General features: G+C 39.8%; 2 non-coding genes across 2 annotated transcripts; both read left to right on the plus strand.

Annotated features, from left to right (window-relative positions):
• Window positions 1-1,545: 1,545 nt before the first annotated feature.
• On the plus strand, window positions 1,546-1,617 carry TRNAC-GCA. The gene has a single exon. It is a non-coding gene; the product is annotated as a tRNA-Cys (tRNA).
• A 57-nt stretch (window positions 1,618-1,674) lies between these two features.
• On the plus strand, window positions 1,675-1,746 carry TRNAC-GCA. The gene has a single exon. It is a non-coding gene; the product is annotated as a tRNA-Cys (tRNA).
• The last annotated feature ends 16,090 nt before the right edge of the window (window positions 1,747-17,836 follow it).

Raw genomic sequence — 17,836 nt, forward strand, 5'->3', positions numbered from 1 at the left:
CCGTTTTCAAAAAAACTCACTCTTCTAGGCATTACCAACTATTGAATCTTCGCTCATGATTGTGTAGGCTACTGCAAGGAGCTTATCATCTGCTACTATCCATACTATTCACTTGCTATGATCTTCTTCTGATTCATTGTCTGTTTCAGTTGTTTGATCGAAAATAATATTGTCAAGCCCTATTTGATATGAGAATGAAGGAAATTATGAATCGGGAATTGCATGAGATGTTTCTATATCTTTATCACTGGTACTTGCATCAATATTAGCTTTTTTTGATTCATTTGATTGAATCCCGGTAATTGAAGCAGATTAATTTCATAAGATGGAGCTTGTATGAAATATTGGTTATTCTGCCAGTATTTTCGGGGGAAATGTATAAAACGAAGCTCGAGGGTTGCTACTAAAAAATTTTTGATAACTTTAAAAATTATGATAAAATGGTGGTGGATATGAAAAATGTTAGAAATTTTGTAAGTGTTAAGCAGGAAATGAAAATGGAGGAGGTTGTAGATTGAGAAGAACTTGAGAATTTTCTCCACTTGAATTTTCATCAATATTTAGAAAATTCAATAAATTCTAAAATAATGACCGGAATTTCTATCCATTTCTCTATAAATTTTGGATATGTAGTTCTTTTTTTTTTTTGTTGAAAGATAAATAAAAAAAATGAGATATAACATTCTAAAAATTGAATTGAATTGAACGTGGGATCAAATTAATCGTTATTATGTTTACCTTCAACATTTAACTTAAAAAAAATAAAAATAAAAAACAACTGTCGCTACAACAACAATAGGCAGGTGGGAGGGCTCACCACTCAATTTACTTTTTTATTTTATTTTATTTTTTTTCATGCCACGAAGAGTAGAAATCACCGGGCATAAAGTTATACCTGATGATTTCTAAATATTCCCATCCCTATCCATCACAATGGGAGATAATTGTCCCCTCGAATGAGTCTAGTGACTAGCGCATGAGGTGTTGCCATAATGAGGTTTGAGATTCGAATCTCGGTAAAACTGAGATAAATATCTCCCTTATGTGCTGGTCACTATTCCAAAGGCTAGTAGCCGCCTGTGATTTACCTCCTCTGTATTGACCCCTGGGACGGATTGACGGGGGCGCTAGGGACGGGCGTATTCACCTTTTGCCACAACAATGGGAGATAGTTGAGATGGAAGATATTTGACGAAATATTCTTTTCAAAAATCCCCTATTGTAGTTACCCTAACCAATTTCTATGTCAAAGAATCCAGAAATAAATGGTTATTTCTTCTTTGGTTCATCATAAGACTTTTCATTGGTATGAATTCGATAGACTTCATAATGCATCTAACTGAATTGAAAAGTTGGCTCTCATCTCCTACTCAAAGAACGATCTAGTTATCCTTTCAAGTGAATAATGCAAATGTTCTAACATACGCTCATTCTAAGCATGAAGTGTAATGGTAGCTATCGTAAAACTAAATGTTTTTTTTACACAACAATATAAAATGTATTAAATATTACAAATAAAATAGATACATTTTTACATCATCAAAAGGGTCCATAGCTCAGTGGTAGAGCAATTGACTGCAGATCAATAGGTCACCGGTTCGAACCCGGTTGGGCCCTTTTTAAAAAAACATTAATATTAGTTTATATTTTCTATTTTATTTTACATCATCAAAAGGGTCCATAGCTCAGTGGTAGAGCAATTGACTGCAGATCAATAGGTCACCGGTTCGAACCCGGTTGGGCCCTTTTTAAAAAAAAAATAATATTAGTTTATATTTTCTATTTTAGATTCTTAATTCTCATTCTCTTTAATTTTCCTGGTGTAGTTGCTTATTACGTTAGTCTAACACTGAATGAAGGTATGGTAATTGTTTTTTTAATTTATATTTTAGAAATTAGATTCTTAATTGCTTTTTTTCATATGGTTACGTGGTGTAGTTGGTTATATTACATTTGTCTGCCATACAGAAGGTCTCTAGTTCTAAGTCTGGATTTGATGCCTATTTATCATATATTTTATTTCTTATATTAAAAAAAATTGAAATTTTGAAATGTGCATACCTTCCGCCGTCTCAGACGATTATTCCAATTGCACTCTTTCATCTTTTACCTTATTCTTGCCATCTCAGAGTCTCAGACAATTAATTGTGGTGCATTTTTACTATATATTTTTGCCATTTCAATTTGCAAAGGCAAATTATGTAGAAGGTGAGATGTTGCCTAATTATCATAAAAAGTGATTATGTTCATTAAGGAATCAATCATGATAAATTTATATTAATTATTAAAATTATAAAAATAATTAATATAAATTTATATTTATATTTTTGGTTTTAATTCTCATTTCTCAATCTCTTTAACATGGTATTGTGGTGTAATTGATTATCACGTTAGTCTAACACATTGAAGGTCTTTGATTCTAGTTTGGGCGATGACAATTTATCACTTATATTTTATACTAATATTTTTTTTTTTTTAAAAAAATTGGATTTTAGAATGTGCTTCCTTTGTATATGACATACCTTCCGCCATCTCAAATAAGCGGCTGACAATTATTCCAATCATATGCACATTTATAGTAAAAATAATTATATTCATCCTTTACCTTAGCTTATTCTAGTAAGTCCATTCTTCTAACCAATTAGACATCCTTCACAAGTAAGTTATGAATCATCACAATGTTAGTGGGAAGGGAATTAATAAGAGTGCATTTTTTTTATCTCTTCATGACCATATTTTGTGTATAAGGTGAGATGTTGTCCTAATTATCATGAAAAGTGATTTCGTTCATTTCAGGTATTCCTTACAGCTTGTTATATCAAGGAAGATAAATCATGAGGTAAATTTATATTAATTATTAAACTTTTAAAAATAATTAATATAAATTTATATTTTATATTTTAGATTCTTAATTCCCATTTCTCATTTATTTTAACATGGCGTCGTGATGTAGTTGGTTATCATATTAGTCTAACACACTGAAGGTCTCCGGTTTGAATTCTTGTGATGCCAATTTACTAATATTTCTTTTAAAAAATGTTCCGTCTCAACCATTCGGCTGACAATTATTTCAATGATGCACTCTCATAGTCAAAATAATTACCTTTATCCTTTACCTTATTCTAGTAAGTCCGTTACCTTATTCTAGTAAGTCCGTTCTTCTAACCAATTAGACAACGAAGACATTAATAAGTCATGAATCATCACAATATTAGTGGGAAGGTAATTAATATGAGTGCATTTTTGTTATTCATATTTTTGTACTTTCGACGTTCAATTTGCAAAAGGCTCTATGGGTAGAAGGTGAGATGCTACCCATTTTTGTTATCCATATTTTTGCCCTTTCGAAGTTCAATTTGCAAAAGGCTCCATGTGCACAAGGTGAGATGTTACCCTAATTATCATAAAAAGTGATTACGTTCATTTTAGGTATTCCTCACCGTTTATCTCCAGATTATATCAAGAAAGGTAAATCATGGGATAAATTTATATTAATTATTAAAATTTTAAAAATAATTACTATGAATGTATATTTTATAGTTTAGATTCTTAAATCTAATTTCTAAATTTCTTCAAAATGGTGTCGTGGTGAAGTTGGTTATCACGTTAGTCTAACACATTGATGGTTCAAGTTTGGGCGATGCTAGTTTATTTCTTTTTTTTACTATTTTTTTAAATGTTTGGATTTTGTAATGTGATTCTTGTAGTAAAAATAATTACCTTCATCCATTACCTTATTCCAATAAGTCCGTTCTTCTAACCAATAAGGCATCCCGTGAAGACATAAATAAGTCATGAATCATCATAATGTTAATGGGAAGGTAATTAATAGGAGTGCATTTTTGCTATCTCTTCATGAACATATTTTTGTCCTTTCAACGATCAATTTGCAAAAGGCTTCATGTGTACAAGGTGAGATGTTGCCCTAATTATCGTAAAAAGTGATTACATTCATTTCAAGTATTCCTCACAGCTTGTCTCCAAGTTATATTAAGGAAGGGAAATCATGGATAAAGTTATATTAATTATTAAACTTTTAAAAATAATTAATATAAATTTATATTTTATATTTTAGACTATTAATTCTCATTTTTCATCCTTTTTAATATGGTGTGTGGTGTAGTTGGTTATCACTTCAGTCTTACACACTGAAGGTCTTTGATTCGAGTATGGGATTCCAGTTTATCTCTTTTTTTTTTAATTTTTTTTAAATGTTTAGATTTTGGAATGTGCTTCCTCTCTATATGGCATACCTTCTGCTGTCTTAATCACTCGGCAAATAATTATTCCAATCATATGCACTCTTGTAGTAAAAATAATTACCTTAATCCTTTACCTTATTCTAGTATGTTCATTCTTTTAACCAATTAGACATCCCACAAAGATGTAAACAAGTCATGAATCATCACAATGTTAGTGGGAAGGTAATTAATAGGAGTGCATTTTTGCTATCTCTTCATGACCATTTTTTTGTCCTTTCAACCGTCAATTTACAAAAGGCTCCATGTGTACAGGATGATATGTTACCCTAATTATCATAAAAAGTGATTATGTTCATTTCAGATATTCCTCACCACTTGTCTCTAGGTTATATCAAGGAAGGTAAATCATGAGAAAAATTTATTTTTATAATTAAATATTTAAAAATAATTAATATAAATTTATATTTTATATTTTAGATTCTTAATTCTCATATCTCATTTCTCATTCTCTTTAACATTGTGTCGTGGTTTAGTTGGTTATCACATTTGTCTATAACACATTGATGGTCTCTAGTTCAAATTTAGGTGACACTAGTTTATCTCTTTTTTTACTAATATTTTTTTTTGGGAAAAAATGTTTAGATTTTGGTATGTGCTTCCTCTATATATGGCATACCAGTTGACAATTATTCCAATCATATACACTCTCTCTTTTTTTACTAATATTTTTTTTTGGAAAAAATGTTTAGATTTTGGTATGTGGTTTCTCTATATATGGCATACCAATTGACAATTAATCCAATCATATACACTCTTGTAGTAAAAATAATTACCTTCATCCTTTCTCTTTTTTTACTAATATATTTTTTTTGGAAAAAAATGTTTAGATTTTGGTACGTGCTTCCTCTATATATGGCATACCAGTTGACAATTATTCTAATCATATACACTCTTATAGTAAAAATAATAGTAAAAATAATTACCTTCATCCTTAATCTTATTTAGTTAGTTTGTTCTTCTAACCAATTAGACATTCCATGAAGATATAAATAAGTCATGAATCATCACAATGTAGATGGGAAGGTAATTAATAGGAGTGTATCTTTTCTATCTCTTCATGACCATATTTTTGTCCTTTCTATTAGAGCAATCATAATGGTTCGTGCGACCATGTATTTTGGTGTTTGGGCAAAGAATTTAAGTTAGGTTTACTCTCGTTATTTGATATGTGTATGTGAGTGTGCATGTTTGCAGGATACACATATGACTCAGCTTAATGGTTTCGGGTCCGGTAAAGAATGGAGCATCCGAGGGACCGTGGATAAGACAACAAGGACAAGGGCTGAGGGAAGCAACTTCGAGGTATACGCAAAGGATGCCATTGAGGATGAGTCACGAGCTTGAATGCATCCGAGGGATGAGAGCTAAAGGAAGTAGGCTTGAAGGCAAGAGGTCAAAGCTGCAAAGAAGAGTTAAGTGAGTCGTGAGGGTCTGAGTGTGAGAGAAATGTACTCCGGAAGAGAAACATTAGGCTTAGAGTTGTACCAGTCGACTGGTATAGGGGCCAGTCGACTAAGGGTGAGTATAGAGAGTTTCTGTGCCCGAACGATTGGGATCAGTCAACTGGTGTTGTCACCAGTTGATTGGTAAAGAGTCATTGGAGAGCCATTAGCCAAACACTAGTCTATTGGTGTAAGGACCAGCCGACTGGTAATGGTAAAATAACAGGGCTGTTTCTTCCCAAACTCTATAAGATGGAGCTTGGGATGACTGGCCATGGTAATGAAATTGAATTTGGTTAAAGTCTAATTGGAGTCTCCAAGCTCTCATTGCAATTTGGGTGTTCTTGATCGAGTTGTGGCGAGGTTTCTCTACCGACAAGAAGAATTGTTCTAGCCGGAGTTTTTGGGGACTAATCCATCGATGGATAGGGATCATCCATCTTACGGATAGTCGTGAACTAGGAGCTTAATCTCCGAACCATGTTAAACAACATGTAGTGATTTTCTTTCTTATTCTTGTCTTTAGTTTAACTTTCTGTTTGCTTGTTCTTTCTTATTTCCTTTAGTCTTTAGCTTTCATATTTGTATTTAGTATTAGATTTCTGCTGCACAATTAACAAATACGTAGGAAAGTATCGAGATGGGGGCAATGACTATTCAACCCCGCTTCTAGCCGGCCACAAGATCCCCAACAATTGGTATTAGAGCCAAGGTTGCACTTCACCAGACTAACCGCCGAGAATAGCAACACTTAAGAAGATGACCAGCTTGATAGAACCGCCAAAGTATGAAGAAGGAAGCCTAGGGGACATCACATTATGGATGATGAAGATGGAGGTCTTCTTTGACACGGATTGTGACACCATGATGATGATCAAGGACCCGTTCGAAGTCCCAAAAGACAAGAAAGGGAAGAAACTCCGACCATGACATTGGATGGAAGAGCAAACCTCATGATCGGAGACAAATTCAAAGGTAATATCAATCTTAATAGATATATTTCCGTCTAATGTGATAAGTGATGTAGGTGAATATGAGAACACCCACGATTTGTGGAGCAAGGTGAATATGGTTCTAGGAGAAGAACTTAAACCTACACAAGAAGAAGAAGAACCCAAGGAGATGAGTTTAATTACTCAAGTTGAGGAGGAGCAAATGGAAGTTGAACCATGCTTAACATCTGAAGAGGAGAAGGATGAAAAAAATGTCATCCATAAGTGTGGATGAGGAAACATCCTCAAGGGTTGAAGAAGAATCCAAGACAAGCGAAGAAGAAGTCTTGGAAGTCAACCTAGTGAACACCTCCACCGAGGTGAAGTCAAAGGACCACATCATTTGTTTCGGGTGCAATGAGAAGGGACACTACAAGAGTAGGTGTCCATTGGATAAGAAAGAGGTAACTCCTAAACTCAATTCAATTCATTTAGAATCTAATTTGAGTTGTAGGAAGAAGAAGGAGAAGAAGCACATTAGATGCTTCACATGTGGTGAGATAGGACACTACCATACAAGATGCCCAAGGGAGGGAGAGCTCAAGAAATTGGAGCATCTAAAGAAATGGAAGAAGAAGAAAAACTCAAGTCGAGGGGGAGCTTCAAGGGTAAGGAGGTATATCTTAACTTGAATGTTAATTTAAATTTAAACTCCTCCATGCATGCTAGAAATAATTTCCATTATTTACCGATGCAAAATTTTAGCTTTAGATACCATGGTAGGAATACGGTAAATATAGATCATAACCCTAGGAGATCAATTCATGATAACCCTAGACATGTTAAATTCCCATTACCTAAGGGGAAGAAGGTAATAGAGAACCAAGACATTAATCTCAAGAAGGGGAGATACATGCCTAGAAAAATAAGTAGGTCTATGAATGTCCAAGGTGGACCTATTGACTCTAGGTTTAAGAACCTAGAAAGAGAAAATCAAGCTTTGAAGACAAAGCTTGAAAATTTTAAATAATTCCTTAAGAGATTTAATGTTGGATCTAAGGAATTAGGTATGGTGTTGGGTAGCCAAAGACCCAACAATGATAGATTAGGTTTGGGATACCAATCTAGTCCCTCCAAGGCCAAGGAAAGATCATATACTAGGGTGGCATATAATATGGTAAGGATGATGTGTCCAAGGTCAAGAAGATAAGGAAATCTTCTAAGGGACATCATTGTGGTTTAACCTCAATAGATGAGTCACCTAGGATGGTGGCTAAGGTTAAGAGCTCTAGGCGAGCTCAAAGAGTAAATTTGGGACCCATGACAAATGGATCTCAAGTGAGTTTTACTTGAGAGTCTAGATTGGGTCATGGAATGTGCCAAGTCATTTTGGAGACGGGCTGGAGTCTTAAACCTAGGGAATTGACACAATTAGACTGTGTTTCATGCATAGAAATATGACATTCAGGTTATATTTGCATGATAATTGGTTTTAGATGTATAGATTCCATATAAACCAATGCTAGGGATGCATTGTGGTTTAGTATGAGCAAATACATCAAGAGGAAGCCAAAACTAGGACTTTAGGTCAAGATTCAATTGAACCATTTAGCTAGTTTTGAATTTTATGTCAATCTTAGGATTGGTGATAGATACATTTTTAAATATATTTTTTCCAAGTAGACATGGGTAAAACAGACCTCTCCATAAAATTTAGATATTTTTGGATGTCTGTAGATTTTTTGGTGCATTTCTTAAACTAGGTTCAAAATGTTGTCTGGTCTGAAATAAAAGTACCAGTCGACTGATGTAGTTACTAGCCGACTGGTAATAGTATATTTCAAACACAAAATGCTTCTGTGTGTTGAATTCAATAGGGGCAGTCGACTGATGTTGGAGGCAGTCGACTGATACCAGTCTTGTAAAATACCGGAAAATAGGCGAATATTAATAAGGGAATTTTTCGGAATTTTTGGAATTTTTTCAGGAATTTTTCGGAGCTCGTACGGATGAGTTAACGGGGATAAAAATGGGGTCCGAAAAAGCCTGTTTAGGCTACCCCATTTAAGTGAGGAAAAGTTTATATATTTAATTCCTTTTCTTTTTCCTTATTTTTATTCCCGTTTTCTTTTCCTTCCCTCGACGCCGAACCGTGCCATTTCTTTCCCCTCCCGCGCGTGCCGAAGCCGACGCCGAGCCCTAACCGTCGGCCGGCGGTTTCTTCCTCGCCTCACCCCGCGACACCGAAGTCACCACCGCCGACTCCTCTTTTCCTGCGCGCCGACGCAGATCGCCGGCTACTGCCGACCCTAGCGCCTTACCCCGACGCACGGAGCCAGTCGTGGCCGTGCCCTAGCAGAGACTTGCCGACGCCATTGCCGCCAGCGACGCCGAGCGCCTCTGCACAGCGCCGTCGCCGTCTGGAATTGTTGCCGGCCTCTCCTCTACCCCACCACCTCTGTGCCCTAGCTTGAAGCCGACGACCACGGTTCAATCTCTCCGGCGACCATTTTTGGTTGCTGTCCTTGCTATTTCCTAGTGCCGGCAGCCGACCACTTTGCCCTAGATTCCTTCACACAGTAACCATAGTGCTCTGCTCACTTTGGTGGCCTAATTGTGATCTGGAAGGTAAGGTTTGGTTTCAGAAATTAGGTTGTTGTTTAAATTTGGAATGCTTGGTTTTGTGATCTTCTCATCTTGGTCCGATCCAGGAAGGGAGGTTTTGTGATTGTGAAGATGCTCTTGGGTTCCAGTAGTGCTGATTCTTGATTGTGGATCGAAGGATAAGGACTGTGAGGTGAAATTTAGTGCTGTAGATCAACAAGTGCGGTTGTGAGATTCTGTTCTGTTCTCTTCTGTGGTGTTCTTGATTTCAGCTCACTTTGTTCAAGCAACACTCCTTCCAGCCAGTTCCTCTTTGGCTGCTGATTAAGAACAGAAATCTGTGATTTGAGGTAAGGTGTATAATTTGTTCCGATCTTAGGAGCCTACTTGGGAGAAATCAAGTTTATTTAGGTTTAGACCTAAAGCAAGTTGATTATGTGATGTTGATTAGGGTTTTGTCCTAATTTAGGGTTAAAGAATTTATTTAGCTATTAATAAGAATTTAGCTAAAGAATCGTATATCTATTTGATACAGGATTTTGACACGAGACGAGTATCTCGGAGTCGGATTGGACCTTTCTATTTTCGGAGGCGGGTACTTTTGACTTTTTGTCTTTGATATGCTTAGTAATGAAATTAACATGTTGCATTAATTGTGTTTCTTATCTGTTTCGGTTAATCACTACCCAAATCTTGGTACATGCTTGATTGATTGATTGGTTTGCATCTCATGTATATTTTACCTGTTTATACATGCTTATAGGGGTAGTGATATACCATGCTTTATCATGTTCAGGACCTAGGTTTTTATACCTTCTGTGTACCTTTGATTCGATATGATTCGTTGACCTAGGGTGCACTTTTCTATATATATGGATTAGGTCAGGATGTTTTTTATGGTTATTGCCATGCACCATTTGCATGATTGCATGCTGTGCGATAGTCCGCTCCATTATTGTTGAGCATATCGCCAGTTACATGGATTTGCACACACCACCACTCATGGGTTAGTGGTCGATTCAGGCTGAGTGTGTTGCAGCAAGGACTCTGTTAGGCACCGTTGGTCCGCTCATGGGTAGTGTGACACAACGTGTTATCCGACAGGGATTCCTCCCCGTCTTTGAGTACCGGGAGATGAGAGCATTGCGCTCCCCCATTTATGATTTGGGGTAGGAGGATAGGTGTATTCCGACAGCATCCCGTCCACTCGGTCACTCATCAGGAGTAGTGACGACAGAGTGCACGGTTGTCACAACCCTACCCACTCGGCCTCACTATTGTGTGTGAGATGATCGACTGGCGTCAGGGGTGACTAGGACACATCATTGGCATCATATGCATGATGCATTTATTGCTTGTGTTTGTGCTTGCTGTTGGAGCAATCCCAATGGTCCGCGGGACCATGTGTTTTGGTGTTTGGGCAAAGGGTTTAAGTTAGGATTACCCTCGTTATTTGATATGTGTACTTAAGTTGTGCAGGACTGCAGGTGACACATGTGACTCAGGTTGACGGCTTCGGGTCCGATGAAGGATGGCATTGAGGACAAGCCGCGGGCTTGAATGCATCTGAGGGATCGTGGACAAGGCAGCAAGGACAAGGGCCGAGGGAAGCGACTTCGAGGCATACGCGAAGGATGGCATTGGAGACAAGCCGCGGGCTTGGATGCATCCGAGGGACGAGAGCCAAAGGAAGTAGGCTTGAAGGCAAGAGGTCAAGGCTGCAAAGAAGAGTCAAGTGAGTCGTGAGGGTCCGAGTGCGAGTGAAATGTACTCGGGATGGGAAACCCTAAGTTTAGGGTTGTACCAGTCGACTGGTACTGGGACCAGTCGACTGGTGGTGAGCACAGAAGCATTCTGTGCCCGAAATGGCTGGGATCAGTCGACTGGTCATGGGACCAGTCGACTGATAGATAGCCGTTGGGCTGGCACCAGTCGACTGGTAACGGGCAAATCAGCAAGGCTGATTTCCCCAAGCTCTATAAGAAGGAGCTTGGTATGGCCGGCCAAGGCGACGAAATTAGACTTGGTTAATGTCTAATTAGTAGTCTATAAGTGCTCAAGTGTTTGTGGAATCCAAGAGGTCTTGGTGTGTTGTGGTGAGGTTTCTCCACCCACAAGGAGCGACTTGAGATAGCCGGAGTTTCCGGGGGCTAATCCACCGAAGGATCGGGATCGTCCACCTTATGGACAGCCGTGGAGTAGGAGCATCATCTCCGAACCACGTTAAACGAACGTGTATTGGTTTGCTGGTTCTTTTCTTTCTTTAGCTTTCGTATTCTTTGCTTTAGTATTTGTATTTCCGCTGCGCAAGCTAACAATAGTGTAGGAAGCTAACGATTTGGGGGCGCCGTCTATCCAACCCCCCTTCAAGCCGGCCGCAAGATCCTCCAACAAGTGGTATTAGAGCGAGGACGCTCTCCGTTGGACTAACCGCCAAGGAAGCATAAGATGGCCGGGTTGATTGTCCCTCCAAAATTTGAAGGAGGAAGCCTTGGGGACATCACCTATTGGATGAAGAAGATGGAGATCTTCTTCAACACGGATTGGGACACCATGATGGTGGTAAATGAACCGTTCAAAGTCCCAAAGGACAAGAAAGGAAAGAAGCTCCGAACACGACATTGGACGGAGGAGCAAACCTCACGATCGGAGGCAAACTCAAAGGTAATAGCAATTTTAATTGATTTATTGCCTCCTAATGTGATAAGTGGTGTAGGTAAATATGAGAACGCCCATGAATTGTGGAGCAAAGTGAAGAAATTTCCATGGGAGGAATTTTTGCCTACACAAGAAGAAGAAGAAAAATCCGAAGAAAGTGATGGAGTGGTCCAAGAGGAGAAGAAGGACCAATCGGATGTGGAGCCCAAGGAGATGGTTTTAATGGCTCAAGAAGAGGAGGAGGAGCAACCGAAAGTTAACTCATGCTCAACTTCCGAGGAGGAGAAGGAGGATGAAGAAGCATCGTTAACATCCTCAAGGGTTGAAGAAGAGTCCAAGACAAGTGAAGAGGATGAAGAAGAGGTCTTGGAGGTCAACCTAGTGAGCACCTCTACCGAAGCAAAATCAAAAGCTCACATTGTGTGCTTCGGGTGCAATGAAAGGGGACACTACAAAAGTAGATGTCCTATGGGTAAGAAAGAGGTATCTCCTAAACCCATTCAAGTTAATTTAAACACTAACAAGGGTTGTAGGAGTGAAGAAGCCCAAAGGAGGAGATTGCGCATCATATGCTTCACGTGTGGAGAGAAGGGCCACTACCACACCAAATGCCCCCAAAAGGGAGAAATTAAGAAGCTAGCGCATCTAAAGAAATGGGAGAAGAAGGAGAGAAGCAAGTGTCAAGGGGGAGCTTCAAGGGTAAGGGAGGTATTTCCTAACTTGAAGTTTAATTCAAATTTAAACTCCTCCATGCATGTTAGAAATAATTCTTATTATTTACCCATGCAAAATTTTGGTTTTAGATATCATGATAGGAATAGGGTAAATATCGATCATAACTCTAAGAGGCCTATGCATGATAGACCTAGGCAAGTTAAATTCTCATTACCTAAGGAGAAGAAGGTAATGGAGAACCAAGGCATTAATCCCAAGAAGGGGAGACACATGCCTAGAAAGGGTAGGTCTAGGAATGTCCAAGGTGGACATGTTGACGCTAGGTTTAGGAACCTAGAAAGGGAGAATCAAGCTTTGAAGGCAAAGCTTGATGGTTTAGAGAAATTCCTTAAGAGATTCACTATTGGATCTAAGGGATTAAGTATGGTGTTGGGTAGTCAAAGACCCAACAATGATAGATCGGGCTTGGGATACCGATCTAGTCCCTCCAAGGCTAATAAGAGATCATATGCTAGGGTGGCAAATGATCATGGCAAGGGAGAGTCCTCCAAAGCTAAGGGAAAGTCTTATGCTAGGGTTGCATATGACTATAGCAAGGAGAAGCCAATAAATGGCAAGGGAAAGCCATTTAAAATTAAGGAAAAATTAACCAAGGACAAAGTGTCCAAGGTTAAGAAAGTTACGTTTGTAGGCCAAGTGTCACCGGGGGTGGACCGATGTGGCCTAGCCATTGTGGATGAGTCACCTAGGGAGGTGGCTAAGGCTAAGAGCTCTAGGGGGAGCTCTAAGAGTCAATTTGGGACCCATGGCAAATGGATCTCAGGTGGGTACTACTTGGGAGTCTAGAGGAGCCATGGAGTGTGCCAAAAGGTTTGGAGATGGATTTGAGTCTCAAACCTAGGGATTTGGCACACATGGTTTGTGTTTCATGCAAGAAATATGACAATTGAGGTCATATTGCATGATAATTGGTTTTGGATGTATAGATGCCATATAAACCAATGCTAGGGATGCATTGTGGGTTGGTATGGGCAAATACATCAAGAGGAAGCCAAAACTAGGACTTTAGGTCAAGGTTCAATTGAACCATTTAGCTAGTTTTGGATTTTGTGTCAATCTTGGGATTGGTGATAGATACATTTTGTAATGTATTTTTCCCAAGTAGACAAGGGTACAATAGACCTCTCCACAAAATTTGGGAATTTTTGGAGGTCTAGGGAATTTCTGGTGCATTTCTGAAGTTGGCCTGAAAAGGCTGATTTTTTCAGAAATAGGGTACCAGTCGACTGATACATAGCCTGAAAAGGCTGATTTTTTCAGAAATAGGGTACCAGTCGACTGGTACCGACACCAGTCGACTGGTAACAGTAGATTTCGACCACAGAATGCTTCTGTAAGGTTCTGTCGAAGGGGGCAGTCGACTGGCACTTAGGGCAGTCGACTGATACCAGTCTGAAATTGGTTTCAGCATTGGTTTGTGACCATGTCAACTCACATAGATGTATGGGATCCAAGGGAGATTAATACATGAGTTTAGGGTCAATTTAGATGACAAGTTTTCAATAATTGGGATATTGTTGGAGAACTTTTTGGATGTTAGGCAAAGGGGGAGAAGTAAGGTTTAGTTGGGAAAACCTTAGTCCTTTTGCGTAGGGGGAGCCTTGGGATAGGTTCTTAAAAAGCCCTGTGATAAAATCCTAGCTCAATGGGGAGCTTAGGTGTAGGGGGAGCCTTGGGATAGGTTCTTAAAAAGCCCGTTGTAAAAATCCTAGCTCATTGGGGAGCATAGGTGTAGGGGGAGCCTTGGGATAGGTTCCAATACATGATACATCCATTCGGCGGTTGCCAAGTGTGTAGCCTTGGCAACGTAAGTCCATTTGGCGGTTGCCAAGTGTGTAGCCTTGGCAACGTAAGTCCATTCGGCGGAGTAAGTCCAAGTGTGTAGCCTTGGCATCGTAAGTCCATTGTGTTAGCATGTTTATTTGCTATTTGTTTTCCCTAACTTAAACGTATTGCCAAACACCAAAAAGGGGGAGATTGTTGGAGCAATCCCAATGGTCCGCGGGACCATGTGTTTTGGTGTTTGGGCAAAGGGTTTAATTTAGGATTACCCTCGTTATTTGATATGTGTACTTAAGTTGTGCAGGACTGCAGGTGACACATGTGACTCAGGTTGACGGCTTCGGGTCCGATGAAGGATGGCATTGAGGACAAGCCGCGGGCTTGAATGCATCTGAGGGATCGTGGACAAGGCAGCAAGGACAAGGGCCGAGGGAAGCGACTTCGAGGCATACGCGAAGGATGGCATTGGAGACAAGCCGCGGGCTTGGATGCATCCGAGGGACGAGAGCCAAAGGAAGTAGGCTTGAAGGCAAGAGGTCAAGGCTGCAAAGAAGAGTCAAGTGAGTCGTGAGGGTCCGAGTGCGAGTGAAATGTACTCGGGATGGGAAACCCTAAGTTTAGGGTTGTACCAGTCGACTGGTACTGGGATCAGTCGACTGGTGGTGAGCACAGAAGCATTCTGTGCAGAGGATGATGAGAGCCTGGGACCTACACCGAAGATAGATAGCCACTGGTGGCACCGGTGGTGCATGGACTGCTGCCGTGCCGCACTGCCAACCCAAGCTCTATAAGAAGGAGCTTGGTATGGCCGGCCAAGGCGACGAAATTAGACTTGGTTAAGGTCTAATTAGTAGTCTACAAGTGCTCAAGTGTTTGTGGAATCCAAGAGGTCTTGGTGTGTTGTGGTGAGGTTTCTCCACCCACAAGGAGCGACTTGAGATAGCCGGAGTTTCCGGGGGCTAATCCACCGAAGGATCGGGATCGTCCACCTTACGGACAGCCGTGGAGTAGGAGCATCATCTCCGAACCACGTTAAACGAACGTGTATTGGTTTGCTAGTTCTTTTCTTTCTTTAGCTTTCGTATTCTTTGCTTTAGTATTTGTATTTCCACTGCGCAAGCTAACAATAGTGTAGGAAGCTAACGATTTGGGGGTGCCGTCTATCCAACCCCCCTTCAAGCCGGCCACCGATCCTCCAACACTTGCTGCATTTATATGCTGCATATTGTTTGGATACCTATGTTTGACATGCATACATGATTCCTATACCACTCGGATTGTTTGTCCTTATACTCAGGTCCTGGTTAGTACAGTTCCTTTTCTGTTTACTTCAGATGCATATTTATATCTTTCTTATATCAGGAGACTGTACGCATGATTAGTGTTAGGTGTTATTTCTTTACTTTGCATATCAATTGTACCTGCTGAGTGTTGGACTCACCCCGCCTCCATTGTTGATATTTTCAGGTTGATGCTGTCAGGAGAGAGTTCCAGTTGCTGGTCCCTGTAGACCTCGAGGATATGATTGGTTTTCTTTTGGGTTCTTTTCTGTTCTAGATTGTTTTGAACTTGTTATGTTTTGGATTATTTTACTTATGGACATTGTATGGATTTTATTATGTCGATGGATTTGGATTTGGATTTATTCTACTATATGCCTGCCTGGACGGCAGAAGAGGTGAGTTCATCGGATTTGAGCTTTACGAGTGTAGTTGAGTAGGGTGGATTTCGAGTCAGAGTACTATTGTTCGTGATTACTATTATTAACTGCGTGGTTGTGACAGCCAGAGGCTGAATATCTATATAAACTGCGTGGTGATTGATTTTATTTATTGTTATTATTCCAGCCGCCTGTGGCTGAGGTATGTGAGGATGTAGAAAAGTTTCAGATTGTCCACCGTACAGGGGAGATGCTGCCAAAATTTTCTCAGACAGGGACTCCTCTGGGGCGTGACAAGTCTAATATCATTTTTTAGCATTTGTTTTGACCAGGTCAACTCATGTAGGTGTATGAGATCTATGGGGGATAAATACATGAGTTTAGAGTTAGTTTGATGATCAAGTTCTCAACAATTAGGATATTATTGGAAACTTTTTAATGTTAGGCAAAGGAGGAGAAGTAAGGTTTAGTTGGGAAAACCTTAAATACCTTTGTGTAGGGGGAGCCTTGTTATAGGTTCTTAAATATCCCTGTGGTAAAATTTCTAGCTCAATGGGGATCTTAGGTATAGGGGGAGTCTTGGGATAAGTTCTAATGTATGTTTTTTTTTCCCATTCGGCGGTGTAAGCCCAAGTGTGTAGCCTTGGCAATGTAAGTTCATTCGGCGGTGTAAGTCCAAGTGTGTAGCCTTGGCAACGTAAGTCCATTTGTTATTAGCATTGTTATTAGCTATTCTATTTTTCCTAACTTAAACGTATTGCCAAACATCAAAAAGGGAGAAATTGTTAGAGCAATCCCAATGGTCTGTGTGACCATGTGTTTTGGTGTTTGGAAAAAAGGTTTAAGTTAGGTTTACCCTCATTATTTGATATGTGCATGTGAGTGTGCAGGTTTGCAGGATACACATATGACTTAACTTAATGGCTTCGAGTCCAGTGAAGGATGAAGCATCCGAGGGACCGTGGACAAGGCAGCAAGGATAAGGGCCGAGGGAAGTGACTTTTTAGGCATATGGGAAGGATGACATTGGGGATGGGCCGTGAGCTTGAATGTATCCGAGGGACAAGAGCCAAAGGAAGTAGGCTTGAAGACAAGAGGTCAAAGCTGCAAAGAAGAGTCAAGTGAGTCGTGAGGGTTCGAGTGCGAGAGAAATGTACTCGGGAAGGGAAACCTTAGGTTTAGGGTTGTACCAGTCGACTGGGGGTGAGCACAAAGAGTTTCTATGTCCGAACGACTGGGATTAGTCGACTGGTGTTGGCACCAGTCGACTTGTAAAGAGCCGTTGGAGAGCCATTAGTCATGCACTAGTCGGCTGGTAACAGTAAAATATCAGGGTTGTTTCTTCCCAAGCTCTATGAGATAGAGCTTGGGATGGTTGGCCATGGTGATGAAATTAGACTTGGTTAAAGTCTAATTAGAGTCTCCAAGCTCTCATTGCAACCCAGGTGATCTTGATCAAGTTGTGGCGAGGTTTCTCCATCGACAAGGAGGATTGTCCTAGCCGGAGTTTCCGGGGACAAATCCACCAACGGATAGGGATTGTTCACCTTACGGGCATCCGTGGAGTAGGAGCTTAATCTTCGAACCACGTTAAACAATGTGTAGTGGTTTGCTTTCTTATTCTTGTCTTTAGTTTAACTTTTTGTTTGCTTATTCTTTATTATTTCCTTTAGTCTTTAGCTTTTATATTTGTATTTAGTATTATATTTCTATTGCGCAACTAACAAATACGTAGAAAAGCATCAAGTTGGGGGAAACAAC

Source organism: Zingiber officinale, chromosome 1A, assembly GCF_018446385.1.
Source record: "Zingiber officinale cultivar Zhangliang chromosome 1A, Zo_v1.1, whole genome shotgun sequence".
Lineage (NCBI taxonomy): Eukaryota > Viridiplantae > Streptophyta > Magnoliopsida > Zingiberales > Zingiberaceae > Zingiber > Zingiber officinale.